This window comes from Anguilla anguilla, chromosome 6, assembly GCF_013347855.1.
Source record: "Anguilla anguilla isolate fAngAng1 chromosome 6, fAngAng1.pri, whole genome shotgun sequence".
Taxonomy (NCBI): Eukaryota; Metazoa; Chordata; class Actinopteri; order Anguilliformes; family Anguillidae; genus Anguilla; species Anguilla anguilla.
In genome coordinates this window covers 59814070-59825188 of record NC_049206.1, presented here as the reverse complement: position 1 = coordinate 59825188, position 11119 = coordinate 59814070, and the positions used below count along the sequence as shown (strand labels likewise).

The following is an 11119-nucleotide window of genomic DNA, read 5'->3' as shown; positions in this document are numbered from 1 at the left end:
ACACACACACACACACACACACACACACACACACACACACTCACACACACACTCACACACACACTCAACTCTCACACACACACACACACACACACACACTCACTCAATCTCTCTCACACACACACACACTATCTCTCTCTCTCATACACACACACACACACATTTATACACACTCACACACACACACTCACTCACTCTCACACACACACACACTCATATTTATACACACTCACTCACACACATACATATTTACTCACTCACTCACTCACTCACTCACTCACTCACTCACTCACTCACTCACTCACTCACTCACTCACTCACTCACTCACTCACTCCACTCACTCACTCACTCACTCACTCACTCACTCACTCACTCACTCACTCACTCACTCACTCACACACTCACACACTCACACACTCACACACTCACTCACTCTCACACACTCACTCACACACACACACACACACACACACACACACACACACACACACACACACACACATACACCACACACACACACACTTTCTGCCTCTGGATCAGGATGTGACTTCTGAACAACTGCTTGTGTGGCCCGTTTCTTAAAGACACAGTCTCCGGCTTCCTAGTCCCAGAGTACTATCAGTTTTCAAAGAGCTCCTTTAAACAACAACAACAAAAAAATGTAATCATTGCAATATTTCCACATAGAGAGTCTGTAGCTTCAGTCATATCATTGAGGAAACACTATATTTTAAGTGTTCCTTTCAATCAGAACTCTTTTAAAACATACAGTTACGCTATGGTGTTGCAATGGAGGAAGTCCATTGATATGCAGGAACCAATAAGAGCATTACTGCTTACTGTCCTAACTTGCATACAGCCAGGGAATATATATACACGTCTGTAAATATCAAGAAACAAAGACTAATGCAGTACTCTGTGTGTGTGTGTGTGTGTGTGTGTGTATATGTATTAATGACTGCATACCTTCATCTGCCTTTTAAAATATCACATTACATCAAAGCAAAAAAAGATCAAGAGGCATTTCATAGTAACATGCCAACCCTGTCGAGCAGCTTTCTCGAGTACCATCAGTGTGCTGTGATTGGTTAAAGTTTTCCAACGCGCTGTGATTGGTTAAAGCTCTCCAGCATGCTGCGATTGGCTAAGGCCTTTTCATCATGGTCGACCGGGGATCACTGAGACGGCAGTTAATTTAACCGGACTGCATTTCACAGGGATCCCGGCTACACCACCTCTAAGTGTCTAAAAGCATCTGCTTTCTACGCTCTGGGCCAGATCCTCCAGAAGGAATTCATTTTCTTATAAATCGAGACACAAGGCCTTTTATATTCTGGGCTTTGGCCATTCAACACCACGTCTCCTGTCAGAACTTTAGTGGAACAGAATCCTGTTCCTCACCTGCAGTGGATTCTGTGCAAGAACAAGCACTTCCACTCCAAGCAGAGGGACAGCAAGTAAAGTTTTAACAAAGAAAAGGCCCTCTATCCATCTACATTAAGTTGACAAAATAGCAAGCTTTATTTCCCCCCTCACATTTCACCACTAAAATCCACTTTTAAATCTCCCCAGGATCTAGTTCCCCCCCCCCCCCACACAGCACCCATGACTAACCCTTGAACAGTAGGTTTTCTTGGAACGTCTTTTCAACATTCTGAGTCCGTGTTCTAGAACTCCGTTGCTTCCAGTTACCGGCAGCGATTGTGACATCAGCATTAGAATGTTCCGTCGAGGACCTTCTATTCGCGCATTTGTGACATCACACCTTAAAAGGGGTTTTAAGCTGCCCGTTTTCCAGCAGCGTGCTTGCGGCCCTGTGGTTTACGGCGAACCCTTGTCACATGGTTTTGCAGCAGTTGTGCGTTGTGTGTTGTGTAACAGTGTTAGCACTCCAACCCTGATAAACACATCTATTACACTTCAGTCATTCTGACATCACTGCCTGAGTTTACAGGGCCTCTCATCCCATTCAAACGCAACCCTTAACTACACCACAATATTTATTTGCTCAGCAACTGTCCTTATCCAGGGCAACTCACACAAATTATATTTTATTAAATTTTTTTTTTTTTTTTTTTTTTACACACTTCCCATTTAACAGCAGGATATTCCTTTGGTGCACATTGCTGTTTTTTTTGGGTCACAGGGATACATTATTTGGGGTTACAGCAGGGGAGTGGATTCTGTGGGGTCACATAGCTGTTGAGGAGAGGGTTAGGGATTCACAGAGCTGTTTTTTTGGGTGGGGGGGGTGGCTAGTTTTCAGTGCTGGTTTTGGTGGTCACAGAGCTAGTTTGCGGAATAAAGTGCATTTTTGTCAGGCACCAGTATATTTTGTGGGGCCCCAGGATATTTTAGGGGGCGCAGAGCTACTTTGGGGGTCACAGGGGCACTTTGGGTTTGACGGGTTGTTGCTCCTCCTCTCCAGCAGGGGCGTCGGACCTCAGTCCGTTCTCGGACCCGCGGCAGTTCGAGCGGCAGTTCCCGGGGCTCCCCCCCACCGAGACCGCTTCTCCAATCCCAGAATGCACTACCCCGCCACCTTCACCTACACGCCCACGCCCGTCACCTCGGGCATGTCGCTGGGCGGCGCCCACTACCACACCTACCTGCCGCCGCCTACCCGGGTCCGCCCAGAACCAGAGTGGGCCCTTCCAGACCAGCAGCACGCCCTATCTCTACTATGGAGCCTCCTCCGGGTCGTACCAGTTCTCCATGGTGCCCGGGGGGGACCGCTCGCCGTCCCGGATGCTCCCGCCGTGCACCAGCGCCTCCACCGGCGGCTCGGTGGCGAACCCCGGCCTGCCGGGCCCGGCGGACGGCGTGGAGGGGGACGGCAGCCACAGCAGCTCCCCGACGGTGCTCAGCGCCAGCGGCCGCATGGATGAGTCCGTGTGGCGGCCATATTGAAGCGCGCCCGCCGCGCTCCGACGCGTCCGACTCTGACTGGAGCCCGCGGGGAAGCACAACATTCCGCAAGGATTCCGTTCGCTCGTCGCTTTCTCTTTTTTTTTTTTACCCGCCGCTCTTCTTTCTTTTGGGCAGGAATGATTACGTCCAATTATGTATTTTTTTTTTTTTTGTCCCGACTTTACATTTGGGATAAGATCGAAGAGACTTTTTTTTTTCTCTCCAATACGTACAGACTGCAGTGGTTCCAGACCAGGAAGCAGGCGGTGGTCTGGAGGAGGATTATGATGCTTTCCTGGATAAAACAGCCATTATTTTACTATTTTTATATATTTGGACAAACGAAATGGACCAGTTAGCCAAGCGAAGAAAAGAAAGCAAAAAACAAAAAAAAAGAGCTTCCATTTTTTTCATCCTACCAAACTTATTATTTTCAAGCCTATTTGCTGAGACTTTTTATATTAAATTTAATGCTGCAAATTTAGCACTGACAGTCTGCTTATTATATATATTTTTGTGTAATCTGTGGCACTCGACACTAACTGCAGTGTGGAGGTCTATTATTGTTCATTTAATTTAAAATTGTAAATTGTAACTACAAAGTTGGTACTGGTTGAGAAATAATCTCTTATAAAAGCCATAAATTATATTATGTTTTGAAAAATATTTTTGGATTAATCTCTTAAATTAACAGTGATCTTCTTAAGTAATTTAAAGATTATGTCTATTTTGGAGTACCCAAAATCGCAGTGTTATTGACTTTCTTTTAGTTGGAAAAAAAAGATGGAATAAGAGGTTTTAAATGACTCAGTTTCCAAATTAAACAGCACAGCTTTCTGAGCACCACCGTTCCAGGAGATAAATCTAAATCTGAATCACTAATTCACACACAAAGATCCATTATGCACCAGGAGCATCGTAAAAATGGACTCTTAGACAGCCCTTACTGCAAGACTGGGGGAAAAAGCACACTCGATAATGTTTAGTTCTTTTAAAATATCACACAGAAAAAAAAAAAACACAAAAAACTTACGAGAGGAAAATCTACCATATTTTAGAAATTATTTTTAAAAACGTGATGTTTTCTTTGGTGAATTTTGTCAATTTAATTTATTTTGTTTTTATTTTTCTTACTTATGTCTGTTTGTCTTTCGAATAAGTCCAGCACATTTAAACATCCCCGCCACTTAAACTCATTCGCAGTAACAGAAGCTGTAAACCCTTATCCAGCCTAATGAATATGCACAGCCGGCATATAGATCCACGTGCAAATATTTCTATATTTCCATAAATATGCAGTGCATTGCCTTGTTGCACCTGTATAAAAAAAAAAAGCTTTAATATGTCATATGTGTACGCCAAGTCTCCAAATAACATGTCTGTCGACTGAATGACATTCCAGCTGCAAATCACCCATTTAGCCCTCTTATTAGCTGGACTGAAGCTCAGGGTTGCCAGATTTAGAATTTGTCAACGCCGGGAAACATGCACAGATGAAAGCATCGTTGGTCCAGGGCGTCACTGATAGGGCCTCAAAGTCGTAATTCATTACAAACTACCAGCAAATTTCTACCACAAATTACTCAGATCAGACATTGCAATGTCTGGTCAGGACCGCAACCTGGACATTCTGGCTGAAAAAACTGGACATCTGGCAACCCTGAATGCAGCGTGTCTGGCGCCATTTTCCTTCTCAAGTGCGTCACAGAGGAGGCGTCACTGATCGATGCACTGTCACTGCCTGTGCCAGAGGGGGCGCTGTGGTACTGGGCCTTCGCCTCCCTCCCCCCCCGCTTCTGACGTTATACTCTTGCTTTAGCACACTCAGGGCATGCCCTAATCTCTAACCCATTCAGGCAATGCTAAATATCTGCTCACGTGCCGAAGTTTGTCTGTCAAGCTCGTTATCACTAATCACCTGGACACTCCATAAACTGGATGCGGTTTCCGTGAATTATGGGCAATGGAGTTCTGAGTCATTAAGAAATGAGTCAGTCTTTTTCCCTGCAGTATAAAAACCTGTATTATTGCAATACCAAAAGAAAGAAAAGTTCACCAGCCCCAGGCCCCACAACCTGCCTCAATGACTCTCTGAAGGAGAAACAAATTTGGAAAGTTAATTGTGCTGAAGGGAAGTAGTGCTGATTTACTGTGCAAGGTTTTGCTCTCATGAGTTTTCGGTACAGATGATGGACAGACGTTCTCTTCTGAGATGAAAAGCCATTATTGGGCAGGCCACACCCACCGCATTGGAGTATCATGTAAAAATACACCATCTTTGAATCTCAGTTATTGTAAATCAAAAATCAAAAGAAGAAAGAACCAGAATATTAATAACTTAATTTGTGTTGGAGAAGGGCTTAGACAAAAATGTATTTGTTTCTGGTATCAATCACAAAAAAAGGCTGACTAAAACGTTTTGTACAATCTAATTCAATGGCTGCAGGCAGCAACCTCGGGGAACCTTTTGTAAGAATTTTTTTATTTATTTTTAACTGAGAAAAATCACATCTGATTTGTTATTTTTCCCTCGTTTTGTTTTGGTCCGATAATCGTTTAACATTCCAAGTGTTTTTCATCTGATCGAATAAGGCAAGCATTTTATCAAATGGAAAAATCAGACACATTTCAAAAGCCTTAAATTCTGCAAAACAGCACTTTCTACCGGTGGATTCATTTACATCTGCACACGAGGGGAACTTCCTTAAAACATACCTTAAAGGTTTTTTAAAAAATACATTTCATATTTCCACCCTTGGTTTTAACTGCCATAACCTCAGTTTTATGACGTCCAAGTTTGTGCCTGTTTGGCCAAAGTGCCCGTAGCTTTTTTGGTGGAAATGTGCATTTTGGCGGACTCTGTGTCACATGCATTAATCTGGGGTTTCTGGAGAGTCGTTGAAGTAAATGTATGTGTGTGTGTATACAAATAACTTGTATACATATATTTCATATATATAAAATATATGTGAAATATATACACAATATACACCGCCTGCACATCCACACACATACTTTCTTTTCGCTGTGATAACAGCTGAACCTTGTTTACAAAATGCTAAGTGTTTACAGAACTGCAAGAATATATACATAAATATATAAAAATATATTATATATATATATATATATATATATAATGCACACACGCATGTATCATTGAGGAATCATACTCCGTACTTTTTAATCCATTTTTGGGCAGCTTTCCTGTTATGCTGGTCGTCCATCACACGGCTGAGGTACGAGAGGGGATTTCTGTTCAGTTTGTAAACCGAAGCCCTGCTTTCCATTCGCGTGCTGTACACACACATCCTTTTTCCTCTTCGTTTTGTTTGTTTGGTTTTGATTTGTTTTTCCATTTTGTTTTTGCCGCGTAAAAATTCCATTGATAAGGAGAGGAAACATTTCAGGTGATAAGGGATCGACGTTTTGACAACAATTGGCATTCACTGCCGTCTTCTTCTGCCGGTATTGTTTGTTTCGCATCAATAAAAATAAGGCTTTTTTTTGTACATTTGTAAAAGCTGTGGGATCTTTTTCAGACGTGTACTTAGCCTGTGTTTGTGTGTGGATGCCAAATGAGTTGTCACTGTGCGATTGACATGAACTTTGCACACTGAACACCAACTATCATTCACATTCACTATCAACCTCCATAAATGTTTTATGTGTATGTAGGTGTGCATGGGGGGGGGGGGGGTCATAGCGATGTTAACAATAGGACAGAGCAACACGGCCACTGCCCCTTGGAGTAAGGTTGTATCTTTATTACAACAGCATCAACGAGGAACGCAAACGTAAAATAAATAAATATACATTTTTTTAAAAGTTCAGCTAGAATCAACGTTTGATTTGGATGGCTCCGGGCAGGAAACCACCAAGAGATATCTCGCGCTCCTGGCAGGTATCTCGCACTAACGGCGTGCCCCGTGGCCCCGGATCTGAGGCTTTTTTCGGCCTGTTTTACATTATTTCAAGACATAACAGACACACCGTGGACCCGCGCGCCGAGATGTATTTTTAAGAAGCTCTGGGAATATTCCTCACGTTTCCTATAAGCGGGAGTGGAAAATAAGTAGAGCCGGGCTGCGCGCAACACTGCCCGCGCACTGTCCCTGCGTCTCGTTCCTAACGGAAAATTTAAAAAAAGGGCCAATGTTGCTCTTCTACTCGGGCTTTATTTGTTTGTTAATGTACAAACAAGCTCGTAAGGGCAGGATGTAGCTTTAGCATCGCTGAAGCCAGAGACCACTCCAGCAGAGTGGGCTCGATACAGTGCCGGGTACTCCAGACAACTGGGTCTTCACTTCCTGTTTACTTTGTTCTGTAAGCCGCCGCAAATAATTCAACATTAAATTAAACTCTTGACATTGCGCATGACTCACTAGATATACAGTACAGTATTTGTAGCGTATCATTTCGCCCCCTTTTTCTTGCTCTATTGTTTGGATAGTTTGGTGGCAATTTAAAAAAAATGTTTTTCTCACAAGCAGTCTGATGAGTGTCCACAGGTTGTTTCTGCAACCTATTGTCAAAAAAAAATAGTTTGAGGATTCACAACATGCCTGAGAAAATCTTTTCCAAAACGCGTACAAAGATTGAGACATGATTCATACAAAGATTCATGTTTTGTTTTGACATTTGTGTTTGCGTAAGCACATATTTTAAATGATTTTCTGCTTTTTTTTCTCCCCAGTTAGGAATGCATAATCATTTATATCAGTTCTCGTGATTCACAATAGTACACACAAGCCTATGCTCTCCTCCGAAACCCACGATGTCAGCCGCCGCTCTGAGTTTCATACAAATGTTCTGCAAACATTTACTCTGAATATAAATTAGCAGTTTTAACACCTAGCGGAAACAGTGCTGGTGTCGTTTTTGTCGTCACCACGAGGAGATGTGAGGTGTAGTATTCTCTTCAGCCCAGCTCGTGGGACTCGGGTTCCGGGAAAAACCCACCGCAAACAGACGACGAAGATCAAAGCAAACAGCGTCGGCAGGTCCAGCGCGTTTACAGATCAAAGTCGGAACTTTAGCTGCCGAATATAATACAAAATAAATGCGCCGGGCTCACAGTCGGCTGAGCGCTGGTGGGAGCACTAGCGGCTCTTCCATCGCTACGGCCAGCGTCCAATAAAAACACCTGCACATATTCTCCGGAGCCCAGCCCCGGTGGAGGAGCAGTTAAACACGGGAAACTTGAATGAAGAACAAAAAACATCACCAAGGAGACTGACTGGCCTGGTGCGAGGGGAACCCACAAGGCCGTTGATTCGGATCGCATCACCGCGAGACACACTCCAAACCAACCGTTTACCAGCCACCAGAAAGCCGCTCGCTTACAAAGCCACACTCTCTAAATTTCTCTCCATCCTCACTAGAGGAGGGATCAATTCTCACTCCAGGGATAAAGTAAGGAACTGCCATTTGCTGAAAACCAACATACACACCCGTACATATCCCCACATATATTTATTTTTTGTTTGTTTGTTTGTTTGTTTTTATCACAGATGTAGTCTTCTGATGCTACACAGAGCACCCTCCCCCCACTGAGCAGGTTTAGGTCAGGGGTGTCCAATCTTATCCGGAAAGGGCCTTTGTCATAGCCCAGCACTACGACACCTGACTCCACTTATCAAGGTCTTGACTGAAGACTGTGATTAGTTAAGTAGCTGAATCAGTAGGTTTCGTGGTGTGGCCCTTTTTGGATAAGATCGGACACCCGTGGTTTAGATCCAGCTTTGCTCTGGAACACTGTGGTCCTCACATTACTGGAATGGTGCCAAACTCAACCCCCACCCCAATTTGCTTAGGGTAACAGCGCTGTTATTTACGGGACAGTTCTGACCATGGGGGAGTGGGGGGGGGGAATCCAGGCCTGATAGATACCAGTGCCCTTGCAGTCTGGAGGGGGGTGGGGGGTGGGGTCTGGGGCCTGACTGATGCTCTGTGCCCTGCAGTCGGACCTGATGAGAGATCTGCTGCTGCTGCTGCTGCTGGGAGGGAAGCACTAAGCAGACACAGGAAGTGTGAAAACCCGTCCAGGAGCGAGCCACCAATAACTGCACAGCCACACTACAGCACACAGGCTGAGGGAGGGAGGGAGGGGGGGGGGCTGTGGTCAGGATGGAGCTGATCTTCACTGGGGGGAGGGGGTGGGGGGGGGGGGTGATCGCCATGGCAGCTGTTCCCATGGCACCCCAACAGGCGCCACAAACTGTGGAAGTGCAGCCTGCGGCGTATCTGCGGGGCCTGTGAATATTAGGGCAATTATAACTCAAACCAAACTGGGGTTTGGAGCCTTTCAACGTTTACATGTCCTTGGGTTTTCCTCCTTCCTACACCCCCTACACCCCCTCCCCTCCCCTCCTCTCCCTCTCTGTCTGGATGGATGGATGGAAAGAAGGACGTGGCCCGTTTTTGCTGAGAGTCAAGGTGGGCCAAGGCTTGTGAGCGCACCGCAGAGCCACGTCTCGGAAACCGAGGAGGCCCGTGGCACGAGTCTGCAGTTAAACCCGCGCGCACACGCGCTGCGGCCTCCCCACAACCGGTGAGCGCCCCTGCGCGAGCCGCGCCGCAGTGCGGGCAGCCAGCGGTTTATGGGGAGCGGTCTGCTGTAAAAGAAAAGTCCTCCACGCGCGTAAGGAAACTACGAGCGCCGAGGCAACCTAGCCGCTTCAGTCATGACAAATTCACGCTCTGTGAAATAAAATAGTTGGGATGTGTTATCCGGTCCAAAGAAAATTAAATCTGACCAGTCTGGCACCGCCGCTTTAATTAACGTGTCCTATGACAACTCCCCAGGAAACAAATTATTGCCACTGGTCATTCTGCTGATCATTTCGTAAATATTTAAATCTGGAGTCTGGGCTTAAATCGTGGACCGTTTTTGAAAATGCGCTGCCGCCTAGAGGTCGTCATCCTCACAGATGAGCGGCTTTACTGGACATTAATGCGTCGGAGGAGACCAGTCTGTCTGAAATTACAGCCCTATAAAACGCAATGTGGTTTACGGACGTCTTCCAAGACTTCGCTTCCTTTCTGCAACAACACGAGACATTGGGCCTCCATCATCCTTCTTTCTCTAGTTTTATTCCGAAAACACATGACAAAAATATGATTAATGCGAGCAGGAGTGAGCCCACGGGGTAATTACACGACTCTGAAAAAACAAATAACAATCCGAGGAACTTCCCTGGCGCTCGCGCCATTAACTTTACTGTCTTCATTCCATTGACCGTGATGAACGAAAACGGGCGTTTTCTGCTTCATAAACAGCGATGACACGGATATATATAAAAAATAACATCCATTAAAGTCTTTTTCTTTCAATCTTTAGTTAGTTTTTAAAATAGAATAAAACACTAAATACTGAATTATGCAACCACTCCCCATCACAACACTGTGAAACATTCACTGTGCAAACCTGCAGAAATTCAGTGTCACGAATTTGCCCTAACCTCCTCAACAGGTGAGCGATATGGGTCGAGGTCGGGGGACTCTGAGGGGTCTGGCAATGGTGTGTGCGCGTGTGGAGTGTGCAGCCTCAGTACAAAATAATGAAACGAATGGACTCACCCGCGCAACAGTAAATGGTTCTCCTGTCCAGGTCGGTCCAGTCTTCAGGCCGTGGCAAGGGGGGGCCTGGCGCAGCGTCTCTTCTCTCTGTTATTTTGGGAGCGGTTGTCCACGAAAGACGGATCGTAAAAAATAACAAAACAAAACGCTTAGTCCTCTCGAGACACTTAAAACGGGAAAAAAATTTTAAAACAAAAATGGCTGACGCTTCACCTTTGACAGCACGAAGAAGAGCAAAAGGGCATCTCCACAAAAATGTGTTCGTCACAGTTCCCGCCCAACGCACGCGGTATATGTATAACCCCAAATATTCAAACCACCGTATTTTGGAAAAAATAAAATCGTTTCATTCATATTTTCCCTCCACTACACATCACTGGCTTCCCTACCCTTCATCTCCACCCCCTCTGTTCTTTCAAGAGGTCACAGGTTAACTACGTAATTTTTTTAAATAATTTGACGCACAACGTGCGATTGCGTTAGTCTAAAGTCCCACCCTAATTTGGAACACATCTTCGTCGTTTTCCAAGAGGAGTGGCTGGGTGTTGCGTCATCACGTAATTAATGGCGTACAATTCTAACCCTGGGCCCTGATTCAGCCAGTCTATGGGCTGTACCACATGATCTTCC

At 45.1% G+C, this 11119-nt stretch overlaps 1 protein-coding gene and 1 pseudogene across 2 annotated transcripts in view; one reads left to right on the top strand and one right to left on the bottom strand.

Moving 5' to 3' along the window:
• Nucleotides 1–3577, top strand: part of LOC118230214 — a 58213-nt pseudogene extending 54636 nt beyond the window's left edge.
• The window catches only part of LOC118229978 (zinc finger protein 771-like), a 74683-nt gene extending 63780 nt beyond the window's left edge, over nucleotides 1–10903 (bottom strand). For both annotated transcript variants that reach the window (XM_035422609.1, XM_035422608.1), the window contains exon 1: nucleotides 10490–10903. The gene's annotated coding sequence lies outside the window, so the exon portion shown is untranslated. The remainder of the gene's footprint in view (nucleotides 1–10489) is intronic.
• Between the last annotated feature and the right edge of the window lie 216 nt (nucleotides 10904–11119).